Source organism: Dermacentor variabilis, chromosome 11 (genome assembly GCF_050947875.1).
Source record: "Dermacentor variabilis isolate Ectoservices chromosome 11, ASM5094787v1, whole genome shotgun sequence".
Lineage (NCBI taxonomy): Eukaryota > Metazoa > Arthropoda > Arachnida > Ixodida > Ixodidae > Dermacentor > Dermacentor variabilis.
This window is the reverse complement of record NC_134578.1, coordinates 39,188,117-39,200,531: the sequence shown is the minus strand read 5'-3', so window position 1 is coordinate 39,200,531 and position 12,415 is coordinate 39,188,117.

Below are 12,415 nucleotides of genomic sequence, written 5' to 3'. Positions count from 1 at the left end.
CCCTCATTCTTCGCATATATCCCTCCCCACAAATGCGCCAATGCGTATTTACGCTCTAAATAAACGAATGGGGACAGAATAATTTTCTCGAGAAAAATGGAAAAACGCCAAGGCTATAGCCCGTGAAATTATTCATATTCGACAGGAAAAATTATATCCCTCTAAAGCCCTCGTTCTTCGCATATATCCCTCCCCCCGCATGCGCCGATGTGTATTTACGCGATAATTAAACGAATGGGGACAGAATAATTTTCTCGAGAAAAATGGAAAAACGCCAAGGCTATAGCCCATGAAATTATTCATTTTCGACAGGAAGAATGAGATCCCTCTAAAGCCCTCGTTCTTCGCATATATCCCTCCCCACGCATGCGCCAATGCGTATTTACGCTCTAAATAAACGAATGGGGACAGAATAATTTTCTCGAGAAAAATGGAAGAACGCCAAGGCTATAGCCCATGAAATTAGTCATTTTCGACAGGAAAAATGAGATCCCTCTAAAACCCTCGTTCTTCGCATATATCCCTCCCCACGCATGCGCCAATGCGTATTTACGCTCTAAATAAACGAATGGGGACAGAATAATTTTCTCGAGAAAAATGGAAAAACGCCAAGGCTATAGCCCGTGAAATTATTCATATACGACAGGAAAAATTATATCCCTCTAAAGCCCTCGTTCTTCGCATATATCCCTCCCCCCGCATGCGCCGATGTGTATTTACGCGATAATTAAACGAATGGGGACAGAATAATTTTCTCGAGAAAAATGGAAAAACGCCAAGGCTATAGCCCATGAAATTATTCATTTTCGACAGGAAAAATGAGATCCCTCTAAAGCCCTCGTTCTTCGCATATATCCCTCCCCACGCATGCGCCAATGCGTATTTATGCGATAAATAAACGAATGGGGACAGAATAATTTTCTCGAGAAAAATGGAAAAACGCCAAGGCTATAGCCCATGAAATCAGTCATTTTCGACACGAAAAATGAGATCCCTCTAAAACCCTCGTTCTTCGCATATATCCCTCCCCACGCATGCGCCAACGCGTATTTACGCGATAAATAAACGAATGGGGACAGAATAATTTTCTCGATAAAAATGGAAAAACGCCAAGGCTATAGCCCATGAAATTATTCATTTTCGACAGGAAAAATGAGATGCCTCTAAAGCCCTCGTTCTTCGCATATATCCCTCCCCACGCATGCACCAATGCGTATTTACGCGATAAATCAACGAATGGGGACAGAATAATTTTCTCGAGAAAAATGGAAAAACGCCAAGGCTATAGCCCATGAAATTAGTCATTTTCGACAGGAAAAGTGAGATCCCTCTAAAGCCCTCGTTCTTCGCATATATCCCTCCCCACGCATGCGCCAATGCGTATTTACGCTCTAAATAAAAGAATGGGGACAGAATAATTTTCTCGAGAAAAATGGAAAAACGCCAAGGCTATAGCCCAATAAATTAGTCATTTTCGACAGGAAAAATGAGATCCCTCTAAAGCCCTCGTTCTCCGCATATATCCCTCCCCACGCATGCGCCAATGCGTATTTACGCGATAAATAAACGAATGGGGACAGAATAATTTTCTCGAGAAAAATGGAAAAACGCCAAGGCTATAGCCCATAAAATTAGTCATTTTCGACAGGAAAAATGATATCCCTCTAAAGCACTCGTTCTTCGCATATATCCCTCCCCACGCATGCGCCAATGCGTATTTACGCTCTAAATAAACGAATGGGGACAGAATAATTTTCTCGAGAAAAATGGAAAAACGCCAAGGCTATAGCCCATGAAATTGGTCATTTATGACAGGAAAAATGAGATCCCTCTAAAGCCCTCGTTCTTCGCATATATCCCTCCCCACGCATGCGCCAATGCGTATTTACGCGATAAATAAACGAATGGGGACAGAATAATTTTCTCGAGAAAAATGGAAAAACGCCAAGGCTATAGCCCATGAAATAAATCATTTTCGACAGTAAAAATGAGATCCCTCTAAAGCCCTCGTTCTTCGCATATATCCCTCCCCACGCATGCGCCAATGCGTATTTACGCGATAAATAAACGAATGGGGACAGAATAATTTTCTCGAGAAAAATGAAAAAACGCCAAGGCTATAGCCCATGAAATTGGTCATTTTCGACAGGAAAAATGAGATCCCTCTAAAGCCCTCGTTCTTCGCATATATCCCTCCCCACGCATGCGCCAATGCGTATTTACGCTCTAAATAAACGAATGGGGACAGAATAATTTTCTCGAGAAAAATGGAAAAACGCCAAGGCTATAACCCATGAAATTAGTCATTTTCGACAGGAAAAATGAGATCCCTCTAAAACCCTCGTTCTTCGCATATATCCCTCCCCACGCATGCGCCAATGCGTATTTACGCTCTAAATAAACGAATGGGGACAGAATAATTTTCTCGAGAAAAATGGAAAAACGCCAAGGCTATAGCCCGTGAAATTATTCATATTCGACAGGAAAAATTATATCCCTCTAAAGCCCTCGTTCTTCGCATATATCCCTCCCCCCGCATGCGCCGATGTGTATTTACGCGATAATTAAACGAATGGGGACAGAATAATTTTCTCGAGAAAAATGGAAAAACGCCAAGGCTATAGCCCATGAAATTATTCATTTTCGACAGGAAAAATGAGATCCCTCTAAAGCCCTCGTTCTTCGCATATATCCCTCCCCACGCATGCGCCAATGCATATTTACGCTCTAAATAAACGAATGGGGACAGAATAATTTTGTCGAGAAAAATGGAAAAACGCCAAGGCTAGCCCATGAAATTAGTCATTTTCGACTGGAAAATTATATCCCTCTAAAGCCCTCGTTCTTCGCATATATCCCTCCCCCCGCATGCGCCGATGTGTATTTACGCGATAATTAAACGAATGGGGACAGAATAATTTTCTCGAGAAAAATGGAAAAACGCCAAGGCTATAGCCCATGAAATTATTCATTTTCGACAGGAAAAATGAGATCCCTCTAAAGCCCTCGTTCTTCGCATATATCCCTCCCCACGCATGCGCCAATGCGTATTTACGCTCTAAATAAACGAATGGGGACAGAATAATTTTCTCGAGAAAAATGGAAAAACGCCAAGGCTATAACCCATGAAATTAGTCATTTTCGACAGGAAAAATGAGATCCCTCTAAAACCCTCGTTCTTCGCATATATCCCTCCCCACGCATGCGCCAATGCGTATTTACGCTCTAAATAAACGAATGGGGACAGAATAATTTTCTCGAGAAAAATGGAAAAAACGCCAAGGCTATAGCCCGTGAAATTATTCATATTCGACAGGAAAAATTATATCCCTCTAAAGCCCTCGTTCTTCGCATATATCCCTCTCCCCGCATGCGCCGATGTGTATTTACGCGATAATTAAACGAATGGGGACAGAATAATTTTCTCGAGAAAAATGGAAAAACGCCAAGGCTATAGCCCATGAAATTATTCATTTTCGACAGGAAAAATGAGATCCCTCTAAAGCCCTCGTTCTTCGCATATATCCCTCCCCACGCATGCGCCAATGCATATTTACGCTCTAAATAAACGAATGGGGACAGAATAATTTTGTCGAGAAAAATGGAAAAACGCCAAGGCTAGCCCATGAAATTAGTCATTTTCGACTGGAAAATGAGATCCCTCTTAAGCCCTCGTTCTTCGCATATATCCCTCCCCACGCATGCGCCAACGCGTATTTACGCGATAAATAAACGAATGGGGACAGAATAATTTTCTCGAGAAAAATGGAAAAACGCCAAGGCTATAGCCCATGAAATTATTCATTTTCGACAGGAAAAATGAGATGCCTCTAAAGCCCTCGTTCTTCGCATATATCCCTCCCCACGCATGCACCAATGCGTATTTACGCGATAAATCAACGAATGGGGACAGGATAATTTTCTCGAGAAAAATGGAAAAACGTCAAGGCTATAGCCCATGAAATTAGTCATTTTCGACAGGAAAAATGATATCCCTCTAAAGCCCTCATTCTTCGCATATATCCCTCCCCACAAATGCGCCAATGCGTATTTACGCTCTAAATAAACGAATGGGGACAGAATAATTTTCTCGAGAAAAATGGAAAAACGCCAAGGCTATAGCCCATTAAATTAGTCATTTTCGACAGGAAAAATGAGATCCCTCTAAAGCCCTCGTTCTCCGCATATATCCCTCCCCACGCATGCGCCAATGCGTATTTACGCGATAAATAAACGAATGGGGACAGAATAATTTTCTCGAGAAAAATGGAAAAACGCCAAGGCTATAGCCCATAAAATTAGTCATTTTCGACAGGAAAAATGATATCCCTCTAAAGCACTCGTTCTTCGCATATATCCCTCCCCACGCATGCGCCAATGCGTATTTACGCTCTAAATAAACGAATGGGGACACAATAATTTTCTCGAGAAAAATGGAAAAACGCCAAGGCTATAGCCCATGAAATTGGTCATTTATGACAGGAAAAATGAGATCCCTCTAAAACCCTCGTTCTTCGCATATATCCCTCCCCACGCATGCGCCAACGCGTATTTACGCGATAAATAAACGAATGGGGACAGAATAATTTTCTCGAGAAAAATGGAAAAACGCCAAGGCTATAGCCCATGAAATTATTCATTTTCGACAGGAAAAATGAGATGCCTCTAAAGCCCTCGTTATTCGCATATATCCCTCCCCACGCATGCGCCAATGCGTATTTACGCGATAAATAAACGAATGGGGACAGAATAATTTTCTCGAGAAAAATGGAAAAACGCCAAGGTTATAGCCCATGAAATTAGTCATTTTCGACAGGAAAAATGATATCCCTCTAAAGCACTCGTTCTTCGCATATATCCCTCCCCACGCATGCGCCAATGCGTATTTACGCGATAAATAAACGAATGGGGACAGAATAATTTTCTCGAGAAAAATGGAAAAACGTCAAGGCTATAGCCCATGAAATTAGTCATTTTCGACAGGAAAAATGATATCCCTCTAAAGCCCTCATTCTTCGCATATATCCCTCCCCACAAATGCGCCAATGCGTATTTACGCTCTAAATAAACGAATGGGGACAGAATAATTTCCTCGAGAAAAATGGAAAAACGCCAAGGCTATAGCCCATGAAATTATTCATTTTCGACAGGAAAAATGAGATCCCTCTAAAGCCCTCGTTCTTCGCATATATCCCTCCCCACGCATGCGCCAATGCGTATTTACGCTCTAAATAAACGAATGGGGACAGAATAATTTTCTCGAGAAAAATGGAAAAACGCCAAGGCTATAGCCCGTGAAATTATTCATATTCGACAGGAAAAATTATATCCCTCTAAAGCCCTCGTTCTTCGCATATATCCCTCCCCCCGCATGCGCCGATGTGTATTTACGCGATAATTAAACGAATGGGGACAGAATAATTTTCTCGAGAAAAATGGAAAAACGCCAAGGCTATAGCCCATGAAATTATTCATTTTCGACAGGAAAAATGAGATCCCTCTAAAGCCCTCGTTCTTCGCATATATCCCTCCCCACGCATGCGCCAATGCGTATTTGCGCTCTAAATAAACGAATGGGGACAGAATAATTTTCTCGAGAAAAATGGAAAAACGGCAAGGCTATAGCCCATGAAATTAGTCATTTTCGACAGGAAAAATGAGATCCCTCTAAAACCCTCGTTCTTCGCATATATCCCTCCCCACGCATGCGCCAATGCGTATTTACGCTCTAAATAAACGAATGGGGACAGAATAATTTTCTCGAGAAAAATGGAAAAACGCCAAGGCTATAGCCCGTGAAATTATTCATATTCGACAGGAAAAATTATATCCCTCTAAAGCCCTCGTTCTTCGCATATATCCCTCCCCCCGCATGCGCCGATGTGTATTTACGCGATAATTAAACGAATGGGGACAGAATAATTTTCTCGAGAAAAATGGAAAAACGCCAAGGCTATAGCCCATGAAATTATTCATTTTCGACAGGAAAAATGAGATCCCTCTAAACCCCTCGTTCTTCGCATATATCCCTCCCAACGCATGCGCCAATGCATATTTACGCTCTAAATAAACGAATGGGGACAGAATAATTTTGTCGAGAAAAATGGAAAAACGCCAAGGCTATAGCCCATGAAATTAGTCATTTTCGACTGGAAAATGAGATCCCTCTAAAGCCCTCGTTCTTCGCATATATCCCTCCCCACGCATGCGCCAATGCGTATTTATGCGATAAATAAACGAATGGGGACAGAATAATTTTCTCGAGAAAAATGGAAAAACGCCAAGGCTATAGCCCATGAAATTATTCATTTTCGACAGGAAAAATGAGATGCCTCTAAAACCCTCGTTCTTCGCATATATCCCTCCCCACGCATGCGCCAACGCGTATTTACGCGATAAATAAACGAATGGGGACAGAATAATTTTCTCGAGAAAAATGGAAAAACGCCAAGGCTATAGCCCATGAAATTATTCATTTTCGACAGGAAAAATGAGATCCCTCTAAAGCCCTCGTTCTTCGCATATATCCCTCCCCACGCATGCGCCAATGCATATTTACGCTCTAAATAAACGAATGGGGACAGAATAATTTTGTCGAGAAAAATGGAAAAACGCCAAGGCTATAGCCCATGAAATTAGTCATTTTCGACTGGAAAATGAGATCCCTCTAAAGCCCTCGTTCTTCGCATATATCCCTCCCCACGCATGCGCCAACGCGTATTTACGCGATAAATAAACGAATGGGGACAGAATAATTTTCTCGAGAAAAATGGAAAAACGCCAAGGCTATAACCCATGAAATTATTCATTTTCGACAGGAAAAATGAGATGCCTCTAAAGCCCTCGTTCTTCGCATATATCCCTCCCCACGCATGCACCAATGCGTATTTACGCGATAAATAAACGAATGGGGACAGAATAATTTTCTCGAGAAAAATGGAAAAACGCCAAGGCTATAGCCCATGAAATTGGTCATTTATGACAGGAAAAATGAGATCCCTCTAAAGCCCTCGTTCTTCGCATATATCCCTCCCCACGCATGCGCCAATGCGTATTTACGCGATAAATAAACGAATGGGGACAGAATAATTTTCTCGAGAAAAATAGAAAAACGCCAAGGCTATAGCCCATGAAATAAATCATTTTCGACAGGAAAAATGAGATCCCTCTAAAGCCCTCGTTCTTCGCATATATCCCTCCCCACGCATGCGCCAATGCGTATTTACGCGATAAATAAACGAATGGGGACAGAATAATTTTCTCGAGAAAAATGAAAAAACGCCAAGGCTATAGCCCATGAAATTAGTCATTTTCGACAGGAAAAATGAAATCCCTCTAAAGCCCTCGTTCTTCGCATATATCCCTCCCCACGCATGCGCCAATGCGTATTTACGCTCTAAATAAACGAATGGGGACAGAATAATTTTCTCGAGAAAAATGGAAAAACGCCAAGGCTATAGCCCGTGAAATTATTCATATTCGACAGGAAAAATTATATCATTCTAAAGCCCTCGTTCTTCGCATATATCCCTCCCCCCGCTTGCGCCGATGTGTATTTACGCGATAAATCAACGAATGGGGACAGAATAATTTTCTCGAGAAAAATGGAAAAACGCCAAGGCTATAGCCCATGAAATTATTCATTTTCGACAGGAAAAATGAGATCCTCTAAAGCCCTCGTTCTTCGCATATATCCCTCCCCACGCATGCGCCAATGCGTATTTACGCTCTAAATAAACGAATGGGGACAGAATAATTTTCTCGAGAAAAATGGAAAAACGCCAAGGCTATAGCCCATGAAATTAGTCATTTTCGACAGGAAAATAAGATCCCTCTAAAGCCCTCGTTCTTCGCATATATCCCTCCCCACGCATGCGCCAATGCGTATTTATGCGATAAATAAACGAATGAGGACAGAATAATTTTCTCGAGAAAAATGGAAAAACGCCAAGGTTATAGCCCATGAAATTAGTCATTTTCGACAGGAAAAATGATATCCCTCTAAAGCACTCGTTCTTCGCATATATCCCTCCCCACGCATGCGCCAATGCGTATTTACGCGATAAATAAACGAATGGGGACAGAATAATTTTCTCGAGAAAAATGGAAAAACGTCAAGGCTATAGCCCATGAAATTAGTCATTTTCGACAGGAAAATTGATATCCCTCTAAAGCCCTCATTCTTCGCATATATCCCTCCCCACAAATGCGCCAATGCGTATTTACGCTCTAAATAAACGAATGGGGACAGAATAATTTTCTCGAGAAAAATGGAAAAACGCCAAGGCTATAGCCCGTGAAATTATTCATATTCGACAGGAAAAATTATATCCCTCTAAAGCCCTCGTTCTTCGCATATATCCCTCCCCCCGCATGCGCCGATGTGTATTTACGCGATAATTAAACGAATGGGGACAGAATAATTTTCTCGAGAAAAATGGAAAAAACGCCAAGGCTATAGCCCATGAAATTATTCATTTTCGACAGGAAGAAATGAGATCCCTCTAAAGCCCTCGTTCTTCGCATATATCCCTCCCCACGCATGCGCCAATGCGTATTTACGCTCTAAATAAACGAATGGGGACAGAATAATTTTCTCGAGAAAAAATGGAAGAACGCCAAGGCTATAGCCCATGAAATTAGTCATTTTCGACAGGAAAAATGAGATCCCTCTAAAACCCTCGTTCTTCGCATATATCCCTCCCCACGCATGCGCCAATGCGTATTTACGCTCTAAATAAACGAATGGGGACAGAATAATTTTCTCGAGAAAAATGGAAAAAACGCCAAGGCTATAGCCCGTGAAATTATTCATATACGACAGGAAAAATTATATCCCTCTAAAGCCCTCGTTCTTCGCATATATCCCTCCCCCCGCATGCGCCGATGTGTATTTACGCGATAATTAAACGAATGGGGACAGAATAATTTTCTCGAGAAAAATGGAAAAACGCCAAGGCTATAGCCCATGAAATTATTCATTTTCGACAGGAAAAATGAGATCCCTCTAAAGCCCTCGTTCTTCGCATATATCCCTCCCCACGCATGCGCCAATGCGTATTTATGCGATAAATAAACGAATGGGGACAGAATAATTTTCTCGAGAAAAATGGAAAAACGCCAAGGCTATAGCCCATGAAATCAGTCATTTTCGACACGAAAAATGAGATCCCTCTAAAACCCTCGTTCTTCGCATATATCCCTCCCCACGCATGCGCCAACGCGTATTTACGCGATAAATAAACGAATGGGGACAGAATAATTTTCTCGATAAAAATGGAAAAACGCCAAGGCTATAGCCCATGAAATTATTCATTTTCGACAGGAAAAATGAGATGCCTCTAAAGCCCTCGTTCTTCGCATATATCCCTCCCCACGCATGCACCAATGCGTATTTACGCGATAAATCAACGAATGGGGACAGAATAATTTTCTCGAGAAAAATGGAAAAACGCCAAGGCTATAGCCCATGAAATTAGTCATTTTCGACAGGAAAAGTGAGATCCCTCTAAAGCCCTCGTTCTTCGCATATATCCCTCCCCACGCATGCGCCAATGCGTATTTACGCTCTAAATAAAAGAATGGGGACAGAATAATTTTCTCGAGAAAAATGGAAAAACGCCAAGGCTATAGCCCAATAAATTAGTCATTTTCGACAGGAAAAATGAGATCCCTCTAAAGCCCTCGTTCTCCGCATATATCCCTCCCCACGCATGCGCCAATGCGTATTTACGCGATAAATAAACGAATGGGGACAGAATAATTTTCTCGAGAAAAATGGAAAAACGCCAAGGCTATAGCCCATAAAATTAGTCATTTTCGACAGGAAAAATGATATCCCTCTAAAGCACTCGTTCTTCGCATATATCCCTCCCCACGCATGCGCCAATGCGTATTTACGCTCTAAATAAACGAATGGGGACAGAATAATTTTCTCGAGAAAAATGGAAAAACGCCAAGGCTATAGCCCATGAAATTGGTCATTTATGACAGGAAAAATGAGATCCCTCTAAAGCCCTCGTTCTTCGCATATATCCCTCCCCACGCATGCGCCAATGCGTATTTACGCGATAAATAAACGAATGGGGACAGAATAATTTTCTCGAGAAAAATGGAAAAACGCCAAGGCTATAGCCCATGAAATAAATCATTTTCGACAGTAAAAATGAGATCCCTCTAAAGCCCTCGTTCTTCGCATATATCCCTCCCCACGCATGCGCCAATGCGTATTTACGCGATAAATAAACGAATGGGGACAGAATAATTTTCTCGAGAAAAATGAAAAAACGCCAAGGCTATAGCCCATGAAATTGGTCATTTTCGACAGGAAAAATGAGATCCCTCTAAAGCCCTCGTTCTTCGCATATATCCCTCCCCACGCATGCGCCAATGCGTATTTACGCGATAAATAAACGAATGGGGACAGAATAATTTTCTCGATAAAAATGAAAAAACGCCAAGGCATAGCCCACGAAATTAGTCATTTTCGACAGGAAAAATGAGATCCCTCTAAAGCCCTCGTTCTTCGCATATATCCCTTCCCACGCATGCGCCAATGCGTATTTACGCTATAAATAAACGAATGGGGACAGAATAATTTTCTCGAGAAAAATGGAAAAACGCCAAGGCTATAGCCCATTAAATTAGTCATTTTCGACAGGAAAAATGAGATCCCTCTAAAGCCCTCGTTCTCCGCATATATCCCTCCCCACGCATGCGCCAATGCGTATTTACGCGATAAATAAACGAATGGGGACAGAATAATTTTCTCGAGAAAAATGGAAAAACGCCAAGGCTATAGCCCATTAAATTAGTCATTTTCGACAGGAAAAATGAGATCCCTCTAAAGCCCTCGTTCTTCGCATATATTCCTCCCCACGCATGCGCCAATGCGTATTTACGCGATAAATAAACGAATGGGGACAGAATAATTTTCTCGAGAAAAATGGAAAAACGCCAAGGCTATAGCCCATTAAATTAGTCATTTTCGACAGGAAAAATGAGATCCCTCTAAAGCCCTCGTTCTCCGCATATATCCCTCCCCACGCATGCGCCAATGCGTATTTACGCGATAAATAAACGAATGGGGACAGAATAATTTTCTCGAGAAAAATGAAAAAAACGCCAAGGCATAGCCCACGAAATTAGTCATTTTCGACAGGAAAAATGAGATCCCTCTAAAGCCCTCGTTCTTCGCATATATCCCGTCCCACGCATGCGCCAATGCGTATTTACGCTATAAATAAACGAATGGGGACAGAATAATTTTCTCGAGAAAAATGAAAAAACGCCAAGGCTATAGCCCATGAAATTAGTCATTTTCGACAGGAAAAATGATATCCCTCTAAAGCACTCGTTCGTCGCATATATGCCTCCCCACGCATGCGCCAATGCGTATTTACCCGATAAATAAACGAATGGGGACAGAATAATTTTCACGAGAAAAATGGAAAAACGCCAAGGCTATAGCCCATGAAATTATTCATTTTCGACAGGAAAAATGAGATGCCTCTAAAGCCCTCGTTATTCGCATATATCCCTCCCCACGCATGCGCCAATGCGTATTTACGCGATAAATAAACGAATGGGGACCGAATAATTTTCTCGAGAAAAATGGAAAAACGCCAAGGCTATAGCCCATGAAATTAGTCATTTTCGACAGGAAAAATGATATCCCTCTAAAGCACTCGTTCTTCGTATATATGCCTCCCCACGCATGCGCCAATGCGTATTTACGCGATAAATAAACGAATGGGGACAAAATAATTTTCTCGAGAAATATGGAAAAACGTCAAGGCTATAGCCCATGAAATTAGTCATTTTCGACAGGAAAAATGATATCCCTCTAAAGCCCTCATTCTTCGCATATATCCCTCCCCACAAATGCGCCAATGCGTATTTACGCTCTACATAAACGAATGGGGACAGAATAATTTCCTCGAGAAAAATGGAAAAACGCCAAGGCTATATCCCATGAAATTATTCATTTTCGACAGGAAAAATGAGATCCCTCTAAAGCACTCGTTCTTCGCATATATCCCTCCCCACGCATGCACCAATGCGTATTTACGCTCTAAATAAACGAATGGGGACAGAATAATTTTCTCGAGAAAAATGGAAAAACGCCAAGGCTATAGCCCGTGAAATTATTCATATTCGACAGGAAAAATTATATCCCTCTAAAGCCCTCGTTCTTCGCATATATCCCTCCCCCCGCATGCGCCGATGTGTATTTACGCGATAATTAAACGAATGGGGACAGAATAATTTTCTCGAGAAAATTGGAAAAACGCCAAGGCTATAGCCCGTGAAATTATTCATTTTCGACAGGAAAAATGAGATCCCTCTAAAGCCCTCGTTCTTCGCATATATCCCTCCCCACGCATGCGCCAATGCGTATTTACGCTCTAAATAA